Source organism: Dipodomys merriami, unplaced genomic scaffold, assembly GCF_024711535.1.
Source record: "Dipodomys merriami isolate MVZ:Mamm:240054 unplaced genomic scaffold, mDipMer1.0.p SCAF_181, whole genome shotgun sequence".
In the NCBI taxonomy this organism is placed as follows: domain Eukaryota; kingdom Metazoa; phylum Chordata; class Mammalia; order Rodentia; family Heteromyidae; genus Dipodomys; species Dipodomys merriami.
The window spans coordinates 1,091,882-1,116,809 of record NW_027203171.1 but is presented as its reverse complement, the minus strand read 5'-3'; the positions used below and the strand labels follow the sequence as shown (position 1 = coordinate 1,116,809).

At 43.6% G+C, this 24,928-nt stretch overlaps 1 long non-coding RNA gene across 1 annotated transcript; it reads right to left on the bottom strand.

The window, feature by feature from the left end:
• Positions 1-364: 364 nt before the first annotated feature.
• On the bottom strand, positions 365-24,617 carry LOC138830044 (uncharacterized). The gene is made up of 5 exons (XR_011372841.1): positions 24,225-24,617; positions 18,671-18,775; positions 16,811-16,966; positions 922-1,275; positions 365-477 (listed from the first exon to the last, which is right to left on the bottom strand). It is a non-coding gene; the product is annotated as an uncharacterized lncRNA (long non-coding RNA).
• Between the last annotated feature and the right edge of the window lie 311 nt (positions 24,618-24,928).

The following is a 24,928-nucleotide window of genomic DNA, read 5'->3' as shown; positions in this document are numbered from 1 at the left end:
CCTTGTCTATCAGGAAGGTGCCCATCCTTTGCCCTCTTTTGGTCCGCACTGCTTCTTTTCAATGGAATACAATCTCATCCTGTTAGCTGTGCTCTGTTCCCCAAATAACCCTGAGCTGGATCATTGATCCAACAGGAGTCATAGCCCACCTGCTGTTGCAAATCACATCAGTCTGCTTTGCAGGCTCAGCCTCCTGACCCCTGGGCACACATAGCAAAGATCAGGTGTGCCCACCCCTTCCCCATTACATACTTGTCAGCCGAAGCAGCATCAGACCAAAACACTTGCTATGTGGAAATCTAATGCCCCTGGCGAAGCGAACATAAATAATCCAGTGATGGATCATATCCAAACATACCGAATTTCTGCTCATGTCCTGATGCAGTCATATCAAGCAGGGTAAATCCACAGGCACCAATATATCTCCATACTCTCTCATGTATCTTGCTGCTCTTTCCAAGGATTCTCCACCTGGAGCTGAAAGGAAGGGAAATGTTTTAATTCATATAGTTTGTGGAACTAAAAATGGGCTCTGGATGTTCAGAAGGGTCTAATATTTTAGACTCAGGTCTCCCAGTAGTCTTGATCCCCTAGGGGAACAAAATGTACTTTGTTATTTATCATGAGGCTTAGAGACTTCAGCAGAGAAAAGCCAGGAAAACAGAAGCACCATGTTGAAGCATGGTGCCCTGGAGTAGGGGAGACACCTGGGGGCCTCTGCGGGGACTCCTAGAATCTCAACTAAGATATCCCAACACTCAGTGCAGATACTCTTGAACAATATACATGCCTTGCCTCCCTGTCAATTCTACACACCATCCCACCATGCCCTTCCTTCAACAACCATTTGTAAATTGTCCCTCACAGAGCTGTCCCCCAGATAAGTACATAAATCCCTTTTTCCACATTAGAAAAACCAACCTGTGTCTCACCAGATGAACAATGTCAAAAGTCCTGCCAGGTATGGATGGCTCTAGTCTGAAATCCTAACTATTCCAGAACTTCACACCCAGAACAGTGCACTTAAAGCCAGCAAGAACAGACCATAGAAATGCAGGCTTGGAGGTTGGAATCAAGTGGTAGAGCACCTGTGATGCACATGCAAACTGAAAGAGAAAGACAGGAGACACAGAAGCAGAGGCAGAGAGACAGATTCATTCAAATTTCTGCTCATGTGCAGACACAGTCATCCCAGGCCTGGTCCATCCACAAACACCACTATATCTCCATGCTTTTTCAGGTCTCTTGTTTCTTCACAGGTTTGTCCACCTCTACCTGAAAGGAAAGAAAATTAGCTTAATTCACACATTTTTCCAGTGTAATCAGGGACTCTGTTTGCTCAGAATGTTCTCAAATTTGAAACTCAGCTCCCTCAGCACTCTGATTCCCCTTAGAGAAATGTGGACTCCCAGGGCAGTTGCAATTGTAAGTAATCTGTATAGGAAAAAGGGTCTTTAAAATTTACTGTTTTTATTTTACTGTAAGTCTGAAATAAGAGATTTTTGGATGATGGCATTATGTTAGAATGGCAATTAGGTTTAGAGAGAACACACAAGAAACTGCATTAAAATGGAGGCAAGTTGGGGCAGAAAATACTGACATGGTGCATGGAGACAGGTCCCTCTCTTTTCCCAGTGAAGATGAGCCCTTGAGCTTCGACCCAGCCAGTGTAAATAGTTGTACACAGTCACCTAGAGACTGCCCAAGGAGAAGCGAGGCCAGGATGCCACCTTCCCCCCAGATCCCCCTGCTCCTATACCAAGAAGCCCGAGGGCCACACTTTAAACCTAAGTAAACAAACTAGGCAAGTAAGTAGGAAAACATGCAACATATCTGGAAGGTGAGATGATGACCTGCTGCAGCATTTGGGACAAAAACACCTTAGTGTTCAGGGGACAAATGGGAAGTTACTTAATAAAGTGACATTACTTGAAAGTAAGGGATCGAGATGGATCCACCAAGCTCAGAAGGTACAGAGAGCTTGAGGCCACCTTTCAGCTTACTTTTCAACATTTAAAAGTCAGCTCCCTGTCAGCTCTCCTCTCACTGGAAGGAATGCTAGCTGGGGAATCCCCTAGCACTTGTCACTCAGCCTGGCTATGCTGGACTTAGACCTCTGCTGGGGATACTGGGCACACAGCAGTGTGAACATTCTGCATGACTCCCTCCCCTCCTGCAGCTCTTCAATTCCACACCTCTCTGCTTTTCCACACCTTAGTGCTGTGGCTGAGTTCTGCACCTCTTTCTCTGGAACAGCTTTGTTCTTAAGCTGTGGACATTACTTTGGGGGCCTTCAAACAGTAGCAGAGTTTGTGAAAAATGGTGACTATCCTGTGAGCCACGCTCTTCCAGCCCCATCACTTATTCCAGCTGGAGGCTATGGCCTCCCCCTGTGCCTGTCCAGAGGGAAGGGCATTTTCCACCAAGTGCCAACTCTCTAGACTGCTCAGCCAGCTAAAAGAATCCTGGCCCCAGGTTAAGCTAGTACTGGAGCTGTGTGGGGAGCAGAGGGGAAGGACAGGCAGACTGGCACTTTGGCCTCTCTTCAGGCAACTGTTTGTCATCATCTTGCAATTGAATTTCTGAGGACAAACTGAATGTGTTAAGTTGTGCAGCTAAGCTGACTCTCCTTCATGGAGAGAGGGCTGGTGGAAAGTTCCTGAGGAGTTGAGGTACAGTGGAATAGCCAAAGGCATCATTTTCCACTCCACACTTCTGGCACTCCCTTTTGAGTTTTCTTGGATGACCAGATAGGTACCCATGGCTTCATTGAACGCTCTGTCCTGGATTGCCTTTTCAATGTCAGCAATGTTGTAACCCATGTCCCATAGGACTGTGACATTAATGTGGTCCAGCTTTCTGGGCAGTGGCTCATCAAGAAGCAGGCCAAACCCCACACCTACAGCCAGCCATGGGTTTCTGATTGACATCCACAGTCAGCAGTTTGGAAAGGAGATAATGTCTCTTTGCAGATAGATAAAGGAGAGCTGTGTACCTGGCCTCAAGGATGTGTACCCATGTCTGCCATCTTCCTCCCCTCAAACAGCAACTTTCCTGTTGTCCTCACATACAGAAGCATACCTAGGATCCAAATGTCCTCTTTATAGGCATCATACATTTTGTATAGGAACATTTCTAGAAGTCTGAATATCAAAGCTCCACAAAACCCCTTTAGCAATTGCCCCAGCAACACCCTGATGCTCAGCCCCAAATTACTGACTTTGGCATTGCATTTGCCATCCACAGGATGTTCCTGTGTGTGAATCTATTCTTGTGAGGGTAGTGCACAGCACTCACCATCTCCTTGAACAGCCTCCTGGCTTCAAGATGGTGACAGGAGGATTTGCCAGTCCACCCTGTCCTATACTGGCTGTTGTTACACATTTTGTCATGACTCAATTTCAAGGCCTTTTGAGTCAGGGTAGGGTGGAGATACTGCCTCTTGTCTCCTGAAGTGTTAGTCATTTGGTTTGGACTTTAAATGACATCAAGCTGAAATTATTTACATTGTTTCAAAACCAAACAAATTGATGTTCACATGTTTTTTGGTCATGTGTGGGACTTGAACTCAGGGCCTGGGCAGTATCCTTGAGCTCTAATGCTCAACCACTTTGAGCCACACTGTCACTTACAATTTCCGGGGTTAACTGAAGATAAGTGTCTCATGGGCTTTCTACTCAGGGTGGCTTTGAACCTAGAACCTCAGGTCTCAGTCCCATAAGGAACTAGCATTACAGATGTGAGCCACCAGTACCTGGCACAAATAGGATTTTAAAAAGATGCCAAGTTTTAACCTTAGACAAGACCATGAGGTCTGAAGGGCTGAGACCTTATCACGACTTCTGCTTGGTAGTTCAAGTTCCTGTCTGCCAGTGCTCTGTGAAGGACTCTACGTGTTTCTGAGTTAGCCCACGGCAATCTTTTTATTCCGTATTTTATTTCATTTTTAAAAGGTTTCAGTGACATTATTTTCCAAATATGTTTATGGAACAGCCACCATTGTCAATGGCTGGAAGTGGAACACTTCCCAGGGTGTTATTTTTAATAAGTCATTACTAAACATTATGATGCAGCATGGAACTCGTAATGGCTCTTGAAGGAAGGTGGAATCTTTCCTAATTAGGTTTTTATTATCTGTAAGTAATTGTACAGGACTGGGAATGTGGGTTAGTGGTCGAGTGCTCACCTAGCATGCACAAATCTCTGGATTTGATTCCTCAGTTTCATATACATAGAAAAGCCAGAAGTGGAACTGTGGCTCAAGTGGTAGAGTGCCTCAAGCAAAAGAAGCTCAGAGACAGTGCCAAGGCCAAGTTCAAGACCCAGGACTGGCAAAAACACAGGCAGGGGTAAATGATCTGAATAGAAATTTCAAAAAATAAGAAATGCGGGAATTCTGGGAAGATGGCAGAGGAGAAGCTGGAATCTGAACAAGCTCTCACATAGAAAGCAGTTTTAGAGTTCCAGTGAATAGTCCTAAGCCAGAGAATCACACCAAGTGTGCCATCACAGAACAGAGAGTTAGACAAGAGAGGGGAAGCCAAGGCAAAAAGACACATCTGAGCGCCTGCCAGCAGCTGCCGCTGCGGCGGCAGGGTCGCGGCGGCGACCACCGCCGTGGGGTCATACCTGAGACACAGAGAGTCCGGGACGAAGGAGCCAGATGCAGGGGACTAGCGGATTCTATTCAACCCCAACAAGCACCGACAAGAAAAAGACATCTTCATCCTGCAGTTTGCAGACCAGAGACGACCCAGGATCCAAGACTCAGCGTGAGTACAAGCCCGACGTCCTCACTCCTTCTCAGGGAGCAGAGAGGGGAAGGCCACCCCTCCCCCCCCAGCACTGGTGATCTCCATCTTGGATACTGACAAAGCTCGGAGGAGCTGCTAGCTCCAGCTCAGGCCTTGGAATAAAACGAGTCATTTAGCAGGTCACAAGAACTTACTGGCGAAGTGACCTGCCAGACTCAGCTCCATCCAGGGAAAAGTCACCCAGCTCAGGCGCCAGCCATTGGAGTGGCTTTCCCCACTGGGTAACCAGAGCCAGAAGCTGCCCCTCCCTCTAGCAGCCACCACAATCAATTGAAAAACAGAAACCCTGAGAATGGCTCCAGGCTGGGCGCTGTGAGTTTTATCACAAAATAGCCCCAGGGATAAGCTACTGTTTGTTGAAAGGCCTCAACTCTACCCAGAACCTAGCCTCATCACTGCATCCCCCTCTTTTGTGATTCTCAAAGCTGATCAACCTCCCAGAAAACTAACCTGGGAAAGGTATCTCAAAATCTTGGGTAAAGCAGAGCATTTTTCTGCCTCTTCCAACAAACTGACTTAAGAAACCAATCAAGCCACAGGACCTCAAGCTGACCAGAGACTCCAACAAGAGGCTGGCTACAGACAAAAGGGAGATACAGGATTCTTCCCACACACACACAAAAAAAAAATCAAAGTACTTTTTTTTTTCTTCTTCTTCTTTTCTTTTTTTCGTTTGTTTTTTGTTTTTTTGTTACCTTATATATATATATATATATAATTTTTTTCTCTTCTAAAACTTTTATTAATATTTAATTTTTGCCTCTTCTGAAAAAATAATTGTTTTCACTAGCTTTTTTTTTCTCCTCTTATAATTTTTATTTAAGGAATATGTGAATGAGCATTTTCCTTTCTCTTCTTCTCTTCTTTCTCTTTTTCTTTCTTTCTTAATCATCTTTTTGTTTTTTGTCTAGCACTACTGAACTTCTGATCTTTTCTTCTCCATTTCCCATGCTTAAAGTTTTTCACATCTCCTCTATGTCCCTCCCTTTCTGTCAACATATTCACATTCCTCTCTAAAGAGACGGTCTTTTAATCTCTATAATAACATTAATTTTTACGTTTCTATTTTTTTTCTGGTCTCTTTTCAATCCCCTTTCAGTCTCTTCCTTTTCTCTCTCTCTCTACTTGCATCCTACCCAACCCATTTCCTGCATTATGATTAGGACATAGTTAACTCTCCCTGTGCCTCCCCACACCAATCTATTCCTATTTTTTACCCACATCTCTCCCTAATCCTAATAATTTCGGGTTTTCCAAATTCTTTTCTGCACTTCGAAGTCCTTTAACATATAGTTGTTCGCTGTTGAATAGATGTATCTGTTGAACTAGATTGTATCTGTAGACTATTGACTGTACAAATGCAAACTTTGGTTGATGGTTGCCTTAAGATAGTGTTCTAGCACAAAACTGGTGCTATCTTCATCTCAAATGGGCAGAGTAGCCGGAAAAACACAAGAAAAATGGCAAATTCTGGTATCTCAATTCCCAGTCCTGATAATCAGGGATTAGAACAGATAAAGAATAATCCAGAGGAGAGTTCCCAAATAGCTCTACAAATACTACTAGCAAACATGATAAATGAGAAGTTTGACAATGTACAAAGGACTCTGTATGAGTGTGATAGGGAGAGAGAGGAGGCATCCCAGAAGTATATACAGGAATAACATAAGCGTGAGGAAGCTACTCAAAAACTGATACAGGATTTGTGTGAACAACTTGAGAATACTCAAAGAGAAAGGGAGGAATGGTGTGAGCAGGAAGAGAACACTCAAAGAGAACTGCAGGAATCCCAAGAAGGGGAAGAAAGAGAACTGCAGGAATCCCACAAATGGGAGGAAGCTAATCAAAGAGTAATTCAGGAATTGATAGACCAGGTAGAGAATACACAAAGATCACTAAAGGCATTCATGGAATCCATTAAAAAAGAGCTGAAGGAAGTCAGGGAGACCACAAAGGGAATGCTGAATGGAACCCAACAGAAGGAATGGGAGTCCAAAGAAACCATAACCAATCAACTAAGTGATCTGAGAACAAACACAGAACACCAAATTAAGGAAGTAAAGAAATTCATACAAGACCTAAAACAGAGCTTCAACAAAGAACTTGAAGCCATCAAAGCTGACCAATTAGAAGGAAAAGAGATAAAAAAGAAAGTAGAGAGTCTTGACAGCAGGTTAGACCATGCAGAAGATCGAATCTCAGGGATTGAAGACAGCCTAGATATTATAGAGAAAGTACATGCAACCATCTAAGACAAGTCCAAGAAATATGATAGGTCTATCCAACACCTGGAAGACACCATCAGAAGGCCCAATCTAAGGATAATGGGTGTAGAGGAGCACCTAGAAACAGAAGTTAATGGTCTAGGAAATTTGTTTAACAGGATCGTAGCAGAGAACTTCCCAAACATACAAAAAGATAGGCCTATTCAGATAAAAGAAGCTTTTAGAACCCCAAATAGACCAGACCAGAATAGGACAACCCACCGTTACATTATAATCCACACAGGATCAACTCAGACCAAGGAAAAGATCCTTAAAGCTGTCAAGGAGAAAAGGTTAATCACCTATAAAGGGAAACCAATTAGAATCTCCTCAGATTTCTCAGCAGAGACAATCAAAGCAAGAAGAGCCTGGAATGACGTATGCCATGCCCTAAAAGCAAACAACTATCAACCAAGAATACTGTACCCAGCTAAACTCTCCTTCATAACTGAAGGCCAGATAAAAACCTTCCATAGCAAAGAAAAATTGAAACAATACATCTCCACCAAACAAGCCCTACAAAAGATTCTTTAAGATGTCCTACACATAGAAAACCAACAAGACCGCAACAAAGGCCAAGAAACTGCACCCAAAATGAGAATCCAAGAACCTTAGGAAGAACCCAGTTTTTACAGCCCCCAAGAAGGTGGATAACATGGCAGGAACTCCCAAATACCTCTCAGTCCTATCTCTTAACGTTAACGGACTGAACTCTCCAATTAAGCGACATAGACTGTCTAGATGGATTTAAAAACTAGACCCTTCTATCTGCTGCCTGCAGGAGTCACATCTTGCCCGTAAAAACAAACACATTTTCAATGTTAAAGGCTGGAACAAAATCTACCAAGCAAACGGCCCTCATAACCAGGCGGGAGTTGCAATCCTAATATCAGATAAAATAGACTTCAAATTAAAATTCGTGAGAAGAGATAAAGAACGTTGCTACATACTAATTAAAGGATTTCTCCTTCAGGAGGATATTACAATTCTAAATATCTATTCGCCAAACAATGGAGCACCCAAATTTATCAAAGAAACACTACTTTCACTCAAATCCCATATAGATCCTAAGACATTAATTGTTGGGGATTTTAACACACCACTCTCCCCACTAGATAGATCAACTCGGCAAAAACTCAACAGAGAAACCGCAGATCTAAACAGCTGCATAGATCAACTAGATTTAAAAGACATTTACCGAACATTTCACCCAGCAGCATCAGAATACACGTTCTTCTCAGCAGCACATGGAACGTTTTCTAAAATAGACCACATTTTAGGCCACAAAGCAAACTTGTCTAAATTCAGAAACATTGAAGTTATACCTTCCATTCTCTCTGACCACAAGGGAATAAAATTAGAACTCAACACCAAAAGCCACCAAAGAAAGTCTGGTATCACATGGAGGCTGAACAACACACTGCTGAATCACGAGTGGGTCATGGAAGAGATTAGAAAGGCAAATTCAAATGTTCATGCTATTCAACAAAAATGAACACACAAATTACCAGCTCCTCTGGGACACAGCAAAAGCAGTACTCAGAGGCAATTTTATAGCTCTGATCTCCTACATCAACAAATTGGAGAGATCTGAAACTAACAATTTAATGACACATCTAAATCTCCTTGATATAGAGCAGCAAGATAAACCCCAATCCAGTAGATGGAAAGAAATAATCAAAATTAAATCAGAATTAAATGAATTATTATCCAAAAAAAACTATTGAAAGTATCAACAAAACAAAGAGTTGGTTCTTCGAAAAACTTAACAAAATTGACAGACACTTAGCAAACCTTATCAGAAAAAGAGAGAACACACCCAATTTAATAAACTCAGAGATGAGAATGGAAACATCACCATGGAAACAACCAAGATTCAGAACATTATAAGGGAATACTTCTCAAAACTTTATGCTAATAAGGTTGACAACTTGACAGAAATGGACCTTTTCCTAGCAAATATTGACATGCCAAAAACTAAATCAAGATGAGTTAAACCAGCTTAACAGGCCCATATCAAGCATTGAAATAGAAACTGCAATAAGAGACCTCCCAGCTAAGAAAACTCCAGGATCAGATGGTTTTACAGCAGAATTTTACAAGGCCTTCAAAGCAGAGCTCACACCAATACTCCTCCAACTCTTCAATGAAATTGAAAGAGAAAGCTCACTACCGAACACATTCTATGAAGCCATCATAACCCTCATCCCAAAACCAGGAAGGGACTCATCAAAGAAAGAGTACTATAGACCCATTTCTTTGATGAATATTGATGCAAAACTTCTCAACAAAATTTTGGCCAATCGACTTCAACAATTCATCCAAAAAATCATATACCATGATCAAACAGGATTCTTTTCAGGGATGCAAAGCTGATACAATGTACACAAATCAATTAATATTATTCATCACATCAACAGGAGCAACAATAAGAACCACATAGTAATCTCAGTAGATGCAGAAAAAGCATTCGAGAAGATCCAACACCCCTTTATGATGAAGGTTTTGGAAAAATTAGGAATCCATGGAACATTCCTCAATACAATAAAGGCTGTATATGATAAACCTACAGCCAGCATTATATTCAATGGTGAAAAACTAAAGCCATTTCCTCTTAACTCAGGAACAAGGCAAGGATGCCCACTCTCTCCGCTTCTCTTCAATCTAGTATTAGAATGCCTAGCTACAGCAATAAGACAAGATGCAGACATAAAGGGGATCCAAATAGGGAAAGAAAAAATAAAACTCTCCCTCTTTGCAGGTGACATGATCTTGTATTTAAAGAATCCCATAGACTCCACTCCCAAATTACTCAAGCTGATTCAAAACTTTGGCAAAGTAGCAGGTTAAAAAATTAACCCCCAAATATCAATGGCTTTTCTGTATGCCAACAATGAGAAAAGTGTGGCTGAAATTAGGAAAGCAACTCCATTTGTAATAGTCCCACAAAAAATAAAATAACTAGGAATTAACTTACCTAAAGAAGTGAAGGACCTCTACCAAGGAAACTTTTATAATCTTGAAAAACGAAATCAACACAGAACTTAAAAAATGGCAAAACCTCCCATGCTCCTGGATTGGCAAGATTAACATCGTGAAAATGGCAATACTTCCCAAGGCTATCTACAAATTCAACCCGATACCTATCAAAATTCCACCCTCATTCTTCAAGGAAATAGAAGAGGCAATCCAAAAATTCATATGGAACAATAAAAGACCCCGAATAGCAAAAACCCTCCTCAATGGAAAGAACACTGCTGGAGGAATATCAATACCAAATTTCAAACTCTACTATAAAGCCATAGTAATCAAAACAGCTTGGTACTGGCATAAGAAAAGACCTCAGGACCAATGGAATAGAATTGAAAACCCAGAAATGAACCTACAGACCTATAGCCATCTTATCTTCGATAAGGAAACTAAAACAATAGAATGGAAGAAAGACAGCCTCTTCAGTAAATGGTGCTGGCAAAACTGGTTAACTACATGTAGAAAACTAAAGCTAGATCCTTATATGTCACCCTGCACCAGAATCAACTCCAAATGGATCAAAGACCTTGAACTCAAAGCAGACAATCTGAAAACATTACAGGATGGAATAGGAGAAATCTAGGTCTCTTAGCTCAGGACCAAATTTTCTTAATAGAGACCCGGAAACACAACAAATCAAAGAAAGGTTGGACAATGGGATTGCATAATGTTGCAGAGCTTCTGCAGGGCAAATGTCATAGCTAGCAAGATCAATAGAATGCCCACCGATTGGGAGAAGTTCTTTACTAGCCATACAACAGACAAGGCTCTCATATCTAAAATATATTGGAACTCAAAAAATTAAACCACCCAACAACAAATCCTCAAAGAAACAACTGCCCAATAAATCAGTGGGCGAAAGACTTAAAGAGAAGCTTCTCTGAAGAAGAAAGGATGGCCAATAGACACATGAAGAAATGTTCAACATCCCTAGCCATAAAAGAAATGCAAATCAAAACAACATTGAGATATCACCTCACTCCAGTTAGAACAGCAAAAATCAAGAACTCTAACAACAACAGATGCTGGAGGGGATGTGGACAGAAAGGAACCTTACTTCATTGTTGGTGGGAATGTAAACTTTTTCAACCACTTTGGAAAGCAGTATGGAGGTTCCTCAGAAGACTTCACATAGATCTCCCCTATGATCCAGCAATCCCACTTTTGGGCATTTACCCAAATGTTTACAAACAAGACCACACTAAAGCTACCAGCACAACTATGTTTATTGCAGCATTATTTACCATAGATAAGATATGGAACCAACCCAGATGCTCCTCAGTAGATGAATGGATCAAGAAAATGTGGTATATATACACAATGGAATTCTATGCCTCCATCAGAAAGAATGACATTTCCCCATTTGTTAGGAAATGGAAAGGTTTGGAAAAAATTATATTAAGTGAAGTAAGCCAGGCCCAAAGAAGCATAGGTCCCATGGTTTCCCTTATTTGCAATATCTAGTATAGGTATGAGTCAAGCGGAAAAGGTCAGATAATGTGATGTTAGGAAAATGAACCCTTAAATATGTATTTTAATGTTTTCGTTTCTTTCATGCATGTGTTTCTAACGCATTTATAAGATTATTTCTTTGTTGCTTTGTATGTCCCTCCCCCACAGTGTAACCCCCGCTTTCACTATATTTGATGTCAGTATAACATGTGGAGGAGATGGGGACCAACAAGTGGTTTAAGGATTCAGGTGGACCTTTTGCAAGAATGAGAAGTACAAAATGTCATTTCAAAACCAGCTTTACAATGTCGGTGTGGGGGCAGGAGGGCGGTATGATTGGGTGGAGGGGAGGGGGGAGGCTGGGAAGGGAGATGAAGGGTAAACAAAGGAGGAGGCTGCAATGCTTGGTAAGAAATGTATGCATTATCCTGCCCATGTAATTGTAACCCCTCTGTACAGTATGTTCTCAAATAAAATAAAATAAAATAAAATAAAATAAAATAAAATAAAACAAAAAAAAAAAGAAATGCAAATAGCCAAAAATATAGGGAAAAAATGTCCAGTGTCTTTAGCCATGCTGGAAAACTTTTTAAAAAAATCAAAACGATAGAAAGATAACATATGCTGGCTAGGATGTAGAGAGACAGATTGTAAATTGATACAAGCATTATGGTAAACAATTTGAAGGTCTTTAAATAAATACATTAGCTCACGTACAATTATACTATGTCTGTTTCAAGATTATTTATACCAGCTTGGGTATAGAATCAGTCTAAATGTCTATCAATGGAGAAATTGGTAATGATCTTTCTCTTTCACACACATATATACATGCACACACACACACACAAAGGAGAATTTTCCAGGCATAACAGTGATTGGAAAGCTATCATTTGGAGCACAATGGAGGCAAGGATTAAGTAAAGTTATTGAGACAAATGGCCCAGGGTCGCTCAGATATGTAGAGAACAATGACGGCCATGTACTAGTGCTGACCAGAGGTTGGGGAGGAGGAATGAAAAGGGGAAAGGTGAGGTTTGTTTGATCAGTGTGTCATGTCCTGTGTATGATTACTACTTGCTTATAAAAAGTATCAATATTAAGATTGTCATCTTCCATGACCAGAAGAGAACCGTTTTCTCCTGCCTACATGACTCCACTGCAGCCTAGGCCCCTGCCCCTGGCCCTAGGTGGTCTTCCCATTCACCCTACTATGTCCCTCCCAAAATCATCCTTGTAAACACAACCCACAGCATACTATTCTCTGTGTGTATGTGAGTGTGTGTGGGTGCAAGCACAGGCCAATATGTGGACATGAACTCCCTGTTCAGTGTGAATGCTCTACTCCTTAAGCCGCAGCTCCACTTCCAAGTTTTCTGGGATCATGCAATTTTCTACCCAGAATAGATTTGAATAATGACCTGTCAGCAGCCAGCCCTAGAATACTTTATCTGCATGCATGTTCTATTTACTATAGCAACATTCACAATAATATAGGGAATCATTCAAGTGTCCATCAGTGGACGAATAAAAAGACAGTACATACATATTTTAGTACATTATTCAGCCTAAAATTAAAAATAAAACTGCCTGGTACAGGTGGCTTCTGCCTGTCATCCTATCTACACAGGAGATAGGAGGATTGAAGTCAAGCCAGCCCAGGCAGGATATCCATGAGAGTCTTACTTCAAATATCCACCAGAAAACCAGGAATGGAGCTGTGCCTCAAAGTGGTAAAGTGATAGTCTGGAGCTAAATGCTCAGGGACCACTTACTGTCCCTAATTCAAGCACCAAAAAGGAACCAGAAAAAAGAAACCAACACTCAGACACTATGGATGGATCTGGAGGACACTCAGTTTCATGAAGTAATACAGCCAGAGGAACAGCAATATCACACACAACCTTTCATATTTAAAGAAATGTGGCTTTAGAGTAGATAGGAGAACCACAGGACATTGTTGAAGCAATCTCCTTTGGTGAAGTGGAGAGCCTCTGCTACCAAGAGGCTCCTGTGACTTTTCTGATCCTGTTCTCTCCACTGAGCCCAGGCTTCCTTGCTGCAGCCACACTGGCATTTGCACTGTAGGATCTGGGGGCCACTGCTATTCCAACTGCCTGGAATGCGTTTCCCGACACCCAGCTGCTCACTCCCCTATTCTTCCCCAAAACCCCCTTGCCAAACAGGTCTACTCTGATACTTAAAAATACAACCTTGTGCACATGTGTACACAACACACATCTGCAAACACACAAAAACACAGAGTATTTCCAACACTCATCCTGATTCTTTCTGCCTTAATCTTCCTTTTCATATATACTATGTAGTACTTTTATAAGTTTGGGTATTCTCACTCTCCATGCTTGAGTGTAAACCCACAGAGATAATTTTATGCTGTTCTCAGCATTCTGTCAGTCTTCAGCATGATGTCACTCATTCTGTAGGCACTCAGTAAATGTCCATTGAATGAAAGCCTACCCATTCCCTCACACATTTATTCAACAAGTATACTGCCATACATGGTCAAAGCTCTTTCCTACTGTTTTCCCATGACTACTCTACACAACCCCTGTCACCCTTGCCTCGTGGTCTCCCCACCTGTGTTCCCAAGCCCTTTGCCTAAAGCTTTGTGACCCTCAATTTTACATATGGAGATGGTGTGCACACACCAAATAACCTGTTCCTCCTCTGGGAAGCCTTTCCATACCATCTGAACTCCTTACTGGAGTTCTTCCAAGTCTCTCTGTAAGCCATGAACCCATCCTAGCTAATGGTCTGTGTGACATTGTGGCTAACCTGTGGAACCCTCATCCTCAGGCCAACTTTTCGTCTTCTCTCCAAGTGCTGAGCCAAATGCACTCCAGCTGTTCCACAAAGGTTTAGGAGTGTTCGAGGATGCCCATGCATCATACTGTCAATTGAAAAGTCAAAGGAATACCTGAGTTTTGGAGAGTGAGCTCATCTGGCCCCAAAAGACTGGCATGAAATCATAAAATGACTTGCCTCCTGGTTGGCACAAGGCCCTGCCCACAGCCCCAAGGGTACACAATGCCCCTCTCCCTCATCTCCATAATGCAACCCAACACTGAAATCCCACCCAGTGCAGCAGTGACCAGGCACCCTATCTACTGCCCTGGGACTACTAGAAACTAGCTTCAAGCCAAACCCACTGCCGGGAACTGAAACCTAGTCCCTCATTTCAGGACCCCTGAGACAACGAAAAAGAACTTAGAAACCATGGAAATTCACAGTACGTCCCTCCCCATCCACCCATTTCACTGACCAATGATCCTTGTGGAATTCAGAAGTCCCTAGTTTCCTCCTCTCAGCTCTCCTTCAGCATCCGGGTCAACCCTGTCTATCAGCAAGGTGCCCATTTCTTGTATATTTTTGGCTCTCAGTGCTTCTGTAACAAAAATCCTATCTTATTCTCTGGGAAGAGCTCTGTTCCCTAATTACCCCAGAGATATACCACTGTTTCACTGGGAGCCTTAGCCTTCTCCTGCTGCAAATCTCATCAGTCTGCCTTGCACACTCAGTCTCTTGACTCCGGTGAACATACAACAGAGGTCCAATGTGTCCAACTCCTCCTCATCACACACCTGTCTTCCAAAGGCAGAATCACCCTCAGTACTTCCATCGTGTAGAAATCTAATGTGCTGCTGAATGAATATCACAGTGGTGGAGGTTCATATCCAATCTTACTGAATTTCTGCTCATGTCCACATGTACTCATCTCCATCCACATGCTCCTATATTTTCATGCTTTCTTAGGTCTCTTGCTCATTCAAAGGTTTCTCCACCTCTAGTTGATAGGAAGGAAAAGTATTGTATTTCCTACATTTTTTGGTTCAAAAATGGGCTCTGGAGACTTATAGTGTGGTAATATTTGAAACTCAGCTTCCTCCACACTATGTGCCCTAGGACAATAATCAGGCCCTACTCTTCTTCCATGAGACCTAGAGGCTTCCCCTGGGAACTGACAAGGAAAAGGAAGCACCATGCCCAAGCCTGGTGCTCTGGGGAAGGTGGTGTCAACTGGAAGCATCTTTGGGGACTCAAAGGGTCTCTCCTAAGAATCTGACAAATCCCAGTGCTGAAACCCTTGTATTATGGAAATGTAATTCTCTATCTGTTCATTTTCCACATGCAGCCCAACCCAATACCGTTTCCTTCCCCAAACATTTTTAAGTTGTCCCTCATACAAGTACACAATTTCCTTTTGTAATAACAGAGAAGCCAACCTGTGCTGTACCAGATTCACAAAGTCTAGGTGCTAAAGGCTCACCTGTATAATCCTAACTACTGCACACGCTGACACTGAGAAGACAGTAGATAAAGCCAGCCTGAGCAGACTCCATGTCTAACTCTGTAGAAAATCAGGCCTAGAAGTGTGACTCCACTGGTAGAACATCAGCCAGAAAAACACCCACACTCAAGAGAGAGAAAGGGAAAGAGGGGACCTGAGGGGGAGAAAGAAAATGGACAGAGAGAAAAACAGAGGGACATGCATACATACCTAAAGACAGACAAAGAGACAAATTCAGGAGAAAGGTTTGAGTGAGAAGGAATGGGATAGGGAGAAAATGATTAGAGGGAGGAGAAGAGGAGAAGAAGAATGGTGGTGTAAAAAAGGAGAGATTAGAGACAGTAAAGGGGAGGATGGCCCAAGGAAAGGCCACAGAGGAAAAAGGAGACTGAAAAACAGAGTTCAAGCCAGCACACTCCGAAATGCATACACACAAAAACAAAAAGAGAATAAAAAAGCATTGAGAAACCATGGAAATTAATATTACTTTCCTCCCCAAATGCCCTATTCACTGAACACTGTTCCATGAGGAGTTCACCATTCCTTACTTTCCTCCTCAGCTCTCTTTGAGTATCAGTATCAACCCTGTCTTAAACCAGTTATGCATCATTTGTCTATTTGGAACCTTATTGCTTCTCTCACCAGAAACCTATCTCATACTTTGAGAATAGCATTGCTCCCCAAATACCCCTGAGCATTACCACTGATCCACTAGGAGCCCCAGTCCTCCTCTTGCCTCTAATCTCATCAGTCTACTCTTCAGGTTCAGCCTTCTGACCCAGTGTACACATAGAAAACGTCAGGTTTGCCCAACTCCTCCCCATCACACACTTCTCACCCAAAGGCAGCATCAATCCTCAGCACGGCCTTTGTGTGCAATTCTACTGCCCTGGGTGAACCAATACAAATAATCTAGTGTGAAGGGTCATATATAATCTTACTGAATTTTTGTTCTTGTGGGAAGGCAGTCATCCCAGGCAGGGTCCATCCACGGGTGTGGTCCATATACAACCAATGTCCGTCCAGGCTATGTCCTTCCACAGATCCCAGTTTATATCCATGATTCCTGAGGTTTCCTGTTCCTTTACCACCTCTAGCTGAAAGGAAGGGAATATATTTTAATTCATACACTTTGTGGTTCCAAAAATGGCCTCTTGATGTTCAGAATGTTCAAATATTTAAAACTTGGCTCCGATAGCATTCTTTATTCCCCACGAAGAAAAATTGGGCTCTGCTATTCTTCCATGAGGCCTAAAGTATTTACTGGGAAATGGAAGCACCATGCCCATGCTGGGTGCTCTGGGAAAGGGGGCCTCTCTGGGGACTCATACAGTCTCTACTAATATTCTGACACCTCTCAGTGCACCTTTACAGTGCACATGTCATCCTTCCCTGTCCATTTACACCAACCCATTACCCCCTTGCTTCCACAACCAATTGTAAGGTGACTCTTACACAGCTGTCCCTCATATAAATACACAAATCCCCTTTCAAAACAGAGAAAGCAACCTTTGCCTCACCAGATTAACAAAGCCAAATTGCCTTCCCTGATGCTGTAGGCTTATTTCTGTAATCCTACCTATCTGCCAAGTTGACACCTTGAAGATTGCATTTACAGCAAGTCTGGGAAGACTCCATCTTCAAGTAACTAGAGAAATGCGAGCCTGGAAGTGTAACTCAAGCAGGAGAGAACCAGACATATCCATGAAAACTGAGAGAGAGAGAGAAAAGAGAAAGACAGAGAGGGAGAAAGGGAAAGAAGAAATAAGAGAGAAGTGTAGAGAGAGAGGAGTAGTGAGGGAGGTGGGGAGAGAGAGACAGGTTCAAGAGCGGGAAGAGAGGGAAAGGGAATGGTAGAGGGAAGTAGAACAGCAAGAAGAGGAACAGGAGAATTAGAATAGCAGTAGTTATGGGAGGAGTGAAAACAATGAAGAGAAATGGTGGGGAGGAGCAGGGAGAAGGTGAGAAAAGTGGAGAGAGAACAGAGATGGCAAAGGATACAGAGCATAAGAAAAAAAAGCACTGAGGTGTAGCAGCACACACAAACACATACACACAACAAACAAAAGGAAACAATAAAAGAATAAGGATTGAGAAATCTTACAAATCAACAGTTAATACCTTCCCAATCACTTTCTTCACTGAAGAATGGCACATGTGGAATTCAGGATTCCTCAGTTCCCTTCTTAACTTGCCTCCTGTCTTCTCCTTTACATTTAGTGTCCACTCTGTCATTTACTTTGTACCCATCTTTTCCCTCTTGTAGCTCATATTGGGACTCTTACCAGAATCCCATTTTGTTCTTTCAGGGGAGATCTGCTCCCGAATAGCTCTGAACTGGACCACTGATCCCACCTCCTGCAGAAAATCTCATCAGTCTGCTCTGCAGGCTTAGCCTCCTGATATCAGTGCACACATAGCAAAAGCCAGGTGTTGGGGCTGGGAAGGTGGTTCAGTGGTTGAGTGCTTGCCTTGCATGCATAAGTCCCTGGGTTCGATTCCTCAGCATTGCATAAGCAGGGAAAAAAGGTGGAAGTGGAGCTGTGGCTGAAGTGGTAAAGCGCTAGCCTTGAGCTGAAGAGCTGAGGGACAGTGCCCAGGCCCAGAGTTCAGGCCCCATGACAGGACCCCCTTCCCTCAAGAAAAAAAAAATGTCAGGTGTGCCCAATTTCTCCCCATCACACACTTGTCTCCCAAGAGCAGACAGCATCATCCTGCACCACTCCCTCTCTGTGGAAATCTCATGGCCCTGGCTAAACCAACACAAATAACCCAGTGGAAGAGGTCATATTCAATCTTACCGAATTTTCACTCCTGTCCAGATGCAGTCATCCCAGCAGGGTCCATCCACAGGCACCACTGTATCTTTATGCTTTCTTAGGTCTCGTGCTCATTCACAGGTTTCTCTGATAGGGAGAAAATGTATTTAATCCATACATTTTCTTTCATTAAATAATGAGCTCTGGATGTTCAGAATGTTCTCAGATTTGAAACTCTGCTCCCCTGGCAATCTGATTTACTAACCAGAAAACTTGGGCTCTGCTCTTCTTCCATGAGGCCTAAAGTCTTCACCTGGGGACTGCTAGGGGAAAGGAAGCACCCTGCCCAAAGCCTGGTGTTTTGGGGAAGTTGTGTCAGTAGGGGGACTCCCTGTGGATGAACAGGTTCTCTACAATACCTCTCACTCCTTTCTGTGCTGACATACTGGCACTGTGCACAGGTTCTTTCCACCCTGTCCATTCTGCACAACCACCCACCACATGTTTCCCTCCTCAAACAGTTCCAAGATGTCTCTCACACATCCGTCCCTCAGATAAGTACACAAATCCCTGTGCTACACCAGATTAACAAGGTCAGAAACATTGCTGATGTTGGTGGATCATGCTTGTAATCATAGTTCTTCCAAAAGGTGACACCAGAAGATCAGAATTTAAACCAGCCAGGGCACACTCCATCTTCAATTAAGTAGAAAAATGCTGGCTTAGAGGTGTGACTTAAGTGATAGAGCAAGAGCTATGAACATGCCAACTCAAAGAGAAAGATCTAGAGAGGCAGGAGAGAAAAAGACAGATTTGTGAGTACAGTGGATGGGAGAGAGAATAGAAGAGGAAGAGAAGAGGAGAGAGAAGAGGGAAAGGGGAAGAAGAGACGGAGAGGAATGGCTTGGAGGGAAGTGAGCTGGAAAGGGGAAGAGAGACAGGAAATAGGGAGAAAGAAGAGACAGAAAAGGAGACAAAGAGAAAATCACTCAGTTCAAGTGCCAGTACCAGCACACACTCACAAACACATGCACACAACCACAAAATAACCCAAAGAAAATAAAATCAAACGAGAGACACAACATGGAAATCAACAGTAATTCCCTGTCCACCCGTCTTCACTACAGATGGTTCCATGTAGAATTCAAGAAACCTTAGCTTCCTCCTCTCAGCTCTCCTTCAGCATCAGTGTCAACCCTGTCTATCAGCAAGGTGCCTATTATTTGCCCAATTTTGGCCCTCATTGCTTCACTCACCAGATTCCCCTCTCATTCTTTCAGCTGAGTTCTGTTCCCCAAGTGCCCCTGAGCCAGCCCACCTCCTGCTGCAAATCTCATCAGTTTGTCCTGCAGCTTCAATCTCCTGGACCCAGTGCACATATAGCAAAGGCCAGGTGTGCCCAAGTGCTCCCCACGGCTCATCACCTAAAAGCAGCACCAGCCCTCAGCATTGCCTCTGTGTGGATTTCTAATATCCTAGCTGAACCAACACACATAACCCAGTGGTGGAGGATGATATCCTATCTTAACAAATTACTTTTCATGTGGGAACACAGTCTACCCAGGCAGGGTCCATCTTCAGGTAATGCCCATCCAGGCCCTGACCATCGGAACTACTTATAAGCAGAAGGACACAAGCAACTACTATTATCCACACTTTCTCAGGTCTCTTGCTCCTTCAGAGATCACTCTCACTCTGGTGAATGGAAAGAAAAAATGCTTTAATTCATATACTTTGTAATACCAGAAATTGACTCTGGATGTTAAAAATGTTCTAATATTTGAAACTCAGCTTCCTTCCCTCCATGGTTCCCATAGGAAAAAAATCAGGCCCTCCTATTCTACCATGAGACCTATATTCTTCCCTTGGGAACTTACAGGGAAAACACCATGGCCAAAGTCTATGCTCTGGGGAAGCAGGTTCAGCTGGTGCCTCTTTGGGGAGTCTCACAAGGTCTCTACTAAGAACCGGACACCTCTCAGTGTTGACACCCTTGCACTGTGGAAATGTAATTCTCTGCCTATTGTCATCCTACACACTAGCCCACCATAGCCTTCCTTTCTAAACACTTGTGAGGTGTACCTTACACAGCTATCCCTCACATAAGCATACCAATCCCTTTTGAAACAACAGACTAACCAACCCATGCTCTACCAGATTCACAACGTCCAAAGAACTGCTAGCTCCTGGAGGCTCATGTGTGTAATCCAAACTATTCTACTAGTTGACATTGGGAAGTCTGCAGACAAAGCCAGCCTGTGTAGACTCTACTTATTGCAACCAGAAAAATTCAGGACTAGAGGTGTGACTACAGAGGTAGATCACCAGCCAGAAACATGTAAACTGAAAGAAAAATGAGAGTGAGAGACTGAGACAGACAGAGAGAGAGAAAGAGAGAGAGAGAGAGACAGACAGACAGACAGACAGACAGACAGACAGACAGACAGACAGAGAGACAGACAGAATCGGCGGAAAGAGACAGAGACAGATTCAGGAGGAAGAAAAGAGTGAGATGGAATGGGAAAGGGAGAAGAGGGGAAACATCAGAAGTGAAGGAGAAGAGGAAAATATGAGGGAGTAGGAATGAAGAGAAATGGTAGAGGGGGGAGAGCAAAGAAAGTCCAGGAGGAAAAGGAGACTTGGAGAGAAAACCAGACAAGTATAGAGTACAAGCCATTATACCACCACACGCTCACAAATGGATCCAATAATAAAGAAAAAAGAAAGACAATAAAGAAAAATCATGGAGACATCATGGAAATTCACAGTTCTTCCCTCCACACCCACCCTCTTCAATGAACTCTGGTCCATGTGGAGTTCAGGACTGTTAGCTTCCTCCTCTCACCTCTCCTTCAGCATCAGTTTCAACCCTGTCCATCACCAAGATGCCTGTCCTATGACCACTTTGGCCCTCACTGCTTCTCTCACCAGAAACATTATTTGAGAAGAGCTCTGTTCCCTAAATACCCCTGAGGTGCACCACTGATCCCACAGGAGCCCCAGCCCACCTCCTGCTGCAAATCTCATCATTATGCAGTGCAGGCTCAGCCCTCTGACCCCAGCCCCCTCATAGCAAAGGCCAGCTGTGCCCAACTCTCCCCATCCCACACTTGTTACTCAAGGGCAGCATCGGCCCTCAGCACTGCCTCTGTGGGAATCTAATGACCTTGCTGAATCAAAACAAATTTCACAGTGGAGAAGGCTCACATCCAATCTCACTGGATTTCTGTGGAAATGCAGTCAGCCCAGGCAGGGTCCAGCCACAGGCACCACTATATAGCCATGCTTTCTCGGGTCTCCTGTTCCTTCACATAATTCACCACCTGTAGCTGAAAGCAAGGGAATATATTTTAACTGGTACACTTTGTGATTCCAAAAACGGACTCTTGCTGGTTCTCCCTGCAGAAAATTAGGGTTTACTTTTCCATGAGTCCTACAGTTTTTCCCAGGAAACTGCCAGGGGAAAGGAAGCATCATGCCCAAAGCCTGGTGCTCTCGGGAAGGGGGTGTCAGCTGGGGGCTTCCCAGGAAACTACCAGAATCTCTAGAAAGATATGACAACACTGAGCGCTGACCCTTTGTGCAGTACACATGTTCCTCCCTCCCTGTCCATTTGCACACCAGGCCACCACCCCCTTCCTTCAACACCATTTGTAAGGTGTCCCTCACACAGCTGTCCCTTACAGAACTACACAAAACCCTTTCAAATAACAGAGAAGGCAACCTGTGCTACACCAGACTAACAAAGTCTAATGTGTTGCCTGATGCTGGAGGCTCTTGCCTGTAATCCTAGCTATCCCACAAGTTTACCTGCAACATTATACAGACAGCACTTTGGGAAATTCCTTCCTCAATTAACTAGAGAACTGAAAGCCTGGAGGTATGACAAGTGGGAGGGAACTAGTTATGACCATGTAAACTGAAAGAGATGAAGAGAGAGATAGGAGAGACAGAGAAAAAGACATTGTGAGAGACTGATTCAAGAGCAGGGAGAAAGGAAGACAGAATGGAACAGGAAGATACATGAGGAGGGAATACGAAGAGAAGAAGAGGGAGAAGAATGAAAGGGGAAGAATAGGAGGAATGTAAGAGGGAGAAAGAAAATTAAGGAAGGTAGTTGGGATGGGGTGGAGAGTTGAGAAGGTGAGGATGAGAAGAGAGTGCAAAGGAGACAGAAAGAGAGAAAAGCAGAGTTCAAGCTCCAGTACCAGTACACATGCAAAACACGTACACACAACAAGACAACATGAGATAAAAGAAAAAGCATGAAGAAATCAAGGAAAGTCAGAGAACTTCCCTCCCCACCCACCCTCTTCACTAAATACTGGTCCATGTGGAGTTCAGGATTCCTCAGCTCTTTCCTGACCATCCTGAGTTGTCATACAGCATCAGTGTCAGTCCTTTCTTTCAATAAGGTGCCCATCCTTTACCCTCTTTTGGCCTTCCTTGTTTCTCTCACCACAATCCCATCTCATTCTTTGAGGGGAGATTTGCTTCCCAAATGGCCCTGAGTTTGATCTGATTCACCCAGAGGTCCAGGCCACTTCCTTCCACTGTCTACTCTGAAGGCTCAGCTTCTTGACCCAGAGCACAAATAGCAAAGGCCATGTGGACCCAACTCCTCCCCATCACTCCCTTGTCACCCCCCGAAGCTGAACCAACACATATGACCCAGTGGTAGAGGGTCACATCCAATGATACCAAGTCTCTGCTCATATTCAGAAACAGTCAGCCCAGTCAGGGTCCATCCACAGACAAAGTCCACCAAGCATCCATCCACAGGCACCACTGTATCTCCATACTTTCTCAGGAATTGTGCTCCTTCTCACGTTTCTCCACCTCTACCTTCAAAGAAGGGATATTATTCTACTTCATATCCTTGGCCAGTCTAAACAGTGGCGCTGGTTGGTCAGACTGTTCTCTTATTTGAAACTCAGCTAACCCAACCTTCTGCTTCCCCTTAGAGAAAATGGGGGCTCATGGGAGGAGTTGCAATTCAAAACAACCTGTCTAGGTAATAGGGTCTCTTTGATAGTGAGCAAATAAACAACTCTGAAAAAAGAGATTCTTGGATGATGGTTTTATGTTGGGATTATGATGAGATTTAGAGAGAAATCACACAGGCAGGAGAGTGCATTGAAATGGAGGAAAGTAAGGGGAGAAAACATTGAAAGTGCACTGGGTGAATGGCGACAGGTATCTCTCCATTCCCAGTGAAGATTTGCCTTTATGCTCCAACCTAGCCAGGGTAACTAGTGTGCTCAGTAGTTGTACCCAGTCACCTAGAGACTGCGGAAGGAGAAGCAGAGTCCAGGATGTGTCCTGCCCCTTATATGCATGGATTCCTATACCAACAAGCTCAAAGGCCTCATCTTGAACCGAACTAAAGAACTCAATAAACTGGCAAGTAGGGACACAAGCAACCTACCTGGAAGGTGAGATGACCCGCTGCAGAATTTGGGACAAAAACACCTTAGTGTTGAGGGCACAAATGGGAAAGGTTGTTCAATGAAGTGACAATACTCTTAAGTAAGGGATCAATGTGGATATGCCCAGCTCAGAAGGTACAGGCAGCTTGAGGCCCCTTTCAGCTTACCTTTCAGCATTGGAAAGCCTTGGTGATGTCAGCTGTCCTTTCTCCAGAAGAAATCCCTGCTGGTGAATCACACAACCTGGCCATGCTGGCCTGAGACGTCCGCAGGGTGAACTTCCTGCACGACTCCTTCCCCACTTGCAGCTCTTCAATTGCACACCTCTCTGCTTTTCCACACACCAGATAGTCACCCCGAAGGTCTGAGTCTGGTGGGTGGTTTTCAATTTTGCTGTTTCAGAGTTCTGTACCCATTTCTCTGGGCCAGCTTTACTCTCAATCTGTGGACATTACTTTGGGGCATTCATGACTTGCAGCTCTTCAATTCCACACCTCGCTGCTTTGCCACACCCTAGTTAGAGTTACCCCAAAGGTCTGAGTCTGGTGGGTGGTTTTCAATTCTGCTGTTTCAGATTCCTGTCCCCCTTTCTCTCGGACAGCTTTACTCTCAATTTGTGGACATTACTCTGGAGCCTTCACACAGCAGCAATTCTTCAAAAAATAGTGACTATCCTGTTAGCCACCCTCCTCCAGCCCGTCTAATGTTCCACCTGGGGCCTATGGCCTCCCCCTGAGGCTGCGCAGTGGGAAGAGCATTTTCCACTGAGTGGGAACTGTCTAGTGTGCCCGAGCAGCTAAAATAATCCGGGCCCCAAATGAAGCTGGAACTGGAGATCTGCAGGGTGTATAGCGGAAGCACAAGCAGACTG